We start from the raw sequence: 3,245 nt of genomic DNA on the forward strand, positions 1-3,245 counted from the left end.
AAGATTTCTTACAGACTGAGCAGCTGTGAGGTTTCTCTCCTGTGTGGATTATCAAGTGCATCTTCAGAGTTCCACTCTTGCCAAATGTTTTCTCACACTCAGAGCATCTAAATAGTTTCTTACCAGCACTACATCTTGAATCACTGACAAGGACTTCATCAGGTTTCACATAGTTTAAACCTGACTGAGGTTCTCTGGTCTCCTTCCAATCATCACTGTCATCAGTGTCAGAAGAGTCTCCAGTCTTCTCATCAGTATCTGGTTCTGGATGTCTATCTAGATCTGAGTTCCTGTCTGGTTCTGGTCTAGGTTCTCCTGTTCCTCTTTAATGTGTGGGGTTTCTGGGTTCTCCTGTTCCTCTTTAATGTGTGGGGTTTCTGGGTCCTCCTGTTCCTCTTTAATGTGTGGGGTTTCTGGGTCCTCCTGTTCCTCTTTAATGTGTGGGGGCTGTGGGTTCTCCTGTTCCTCTTTAATGTGTGGGGGCTCTGGGTTCTCCTGTTCCTCTTTAATGTGTGGGGGCTTTGGGTCCTCCTGGTCCAGACTGGAGCTCCATTCCTGCTGCTCAGGGGGAACCTCTTCTTTAACCACCAACAGCTGCTGGACGTCTGAAGGAAAACAGTAAACACACACAGAGACGTTACAAAGAAATATTAGTATTGAGCAAATAGTCTCCTGTAGATACACTTTTTTTCCTGCCATCATTCCCTCTGACACTTCCTGTGCACAGTTACCAAACAGACATGCCGACACAAATTATAAAGACACAACGCACTGCTCTCAGGAAACTATAGGTCAAGTTTCACCCCCCCCCCCCACACCTGATCCCAGGGTGGTCCCTGTTATTATTGATATATGTTAAATAATCCAATTGATGTTAATAATTTAATTTTCTTACTTGCCAGAAACCAAACCCGCTCCTGCCAGATCAGAACACATGAACATCTGCATAGGTCTGTATGTGTCACGATAACGAGGTCTATCTATGTTGTATGATTGTTTAATTCATTCCATCATTGATCAGGTTGTATTCAGTGATTTATATCCAATCGTTTGGTACCGTTCTGCAACTGAGACAGTCCAGATTTAAAATATGGAAGAATTAAATAGACTATGTAAGTAACGAGTATTAATTCTGTAAATTAAATTTAAATTAAATAATCAAGACCGTTGTCAGGATGGGAGGGGTTTGGTGTTCCCGCCATAAGCTGCACCCCCTTTTCAAATGAAATTATGACATTCATAATGTCCCCATATTTGACAGGTTATAAAAACAAATCCTTAAGAGGTTATATTAACCTTTCACTGGATTGTTGGGGAAATTATGAATATCATAATTTCATTTTGCCTTAAATTTTCTCAAAAACTACAGTAAAATCTCATGAAAGTACCCATGGACATAGTAGGGGTCCTTCTGAACAACAATCCAGTGAAAGGTTAAATTAACCTCTCATGGATTTATTTTTATAACCTGTCAAATATGGGGAAATTATGAATATGAATGCCTTTTGAGCTGACTTTGCCTTTTCTTAAAAAAAAAAAACTGTACAGTAAAATGACATTACATTTGACATGGACATATATGAGGTCATCATGAACAGAACTCAAATGGAAATTGTAGCTAACCAATGAAAGAAATGTTTTTATTACAGATCAAAGATTATTATTTGGTAATATTATAATTTTCAAACCCTTTTTTAATTAAAGATAGTACAGCAGTGTAACTTCAGATTTTATTATTGTTGGATTTCATATAATGTCTTTGACATGTTATATCAAATTATTGATCAAATATAGGTCTATTTCCGGGGTTTTTGGGCTATCCAAGCACCCGTACCGTAGTACCACAAATAGACGAGCATTACATTTCAAGCGCTGGCTCTTCCTCCTGACTGGTCCAGAGTTCCTCCTGTTACTCTTTAATGTGTGGGGTTTCTGAGCTTGACTGACTGGTGACTGGAGGTGCAGCTGTTGGTGTACAGGGAGAAGAGCAGAGGGGAAAGAACGCAGCCTTGGGGGGAGCCGGTGATGATAGACCGAGAGGCTGAGACGTGTTTTCCGAGCTTCACGTGCTGCTTCCTGTCAGACAGGAAGCAGCACTTGCAGGTGGAGTTGGGCACGTGACGTAGGTTCCTGGGGAGTCCAGATGCTGGAGGATCAAATGAAGGGCCATGTTGACTGTGTCATCTACAGACCTGTTGGCTCTGTAGGCGAACTGCAGGGGGTCCAGGAGTGGATCAGTGAGGGTTTTTAGGTGGGATAGGACTAGGCGTTCAAAAGACTTCATGACCACAGAGGTCAGGGCGACGGGCCTGTAGTCATTGAGTCCTGTGATCCTGGGTTTTTTGGGGACGGGGAGAATGGTGAGGGCTTGAAGCAGGCTGGTACGTGGCATGTCTCCAAGGAGACATGCCTCTTTGCAGCCGGCCCGGACTCTGTTTTAAAAAAAACAAAAAAACAGGCGGTTTTTTAAAAAGCCTGTTGAATAGAGAGAGTCGTCACTGGGGAAGGGGGTATGAGGCCCTGCTGGACTGGGGGAGGGAGGGGGGGGCTGGTGGTCTGGGGCTGGTTGATGGGGCTGTGGGGGATGGAGTCAGGACTGTCCCATTGTCTGTCAAAGCGACAGTAGAACTCGTTCAGCTGGTCTGCCAGGCGGAGGTCGTTCATGGAGTGGGGGGGGTTTTAGGCTTGTAGTTGGTGATCTCTCTGAGACCTCTCCAGACAGAAGCAGAGTCACTTGCTGAGAGCTGGTGTTGCAGTTTCTCAGAGTACAGTCGTTTAGCATTCCTCACCGCCTTGCTAAACCTGTACTTTGACTCTTTGTACAAGTCCTTGTCCCCACTCCTAAAAGCCTGATCTTTCTGCAGTCTTAGCTTTCTGAGTTCAGCTGTGAACCAGGGTTTGTCATTGTTGTAACTCATCCTGGTGCCTGATGGAACACAGCTGTCCTCACAGAAGCTGATATATGAAGTCACAGCCTCTGTGTACTCATCCAGACTGTTGGTGGCAGTCCTGAAGACATCCCAGCCTGTACAGTCCAAGCACGCCCGAAGATCCTCTAGAGAGCACACATGTCAAACTCAAGGCCCGCCATGTCATTTTATGTGGCCAGCAAAAAAAATAAAAAAAATAAAAAAAAGATTTTTTATTTTAGAAAAGAAATTAAAAGTTAGACTTGAAAATAAAAGTATCCCCATAGGCGAAATTATGAGATAGAAAGTTGAAATTATGAGATAGAAAATTGAAAT

This window comes from Anarrhichthys ocellatus, unplaced genomic scaffold, assembly GCF_004355925.1.
Source record: "Anarrhichthys ocellatus isolate YVR2014 unplaced genomic scaffold, GSC_Weel_1.0 scaffold4, whole genome shotgun sequence".
Classification (NCBI taxonomy): domain Eukaryota; kingdom Metazoa; phylum Chordata; class Actinopteri; order Perciformes; family Anarhichadidae; genus Anarrhichthys; species Anarrhichthys ocellatus.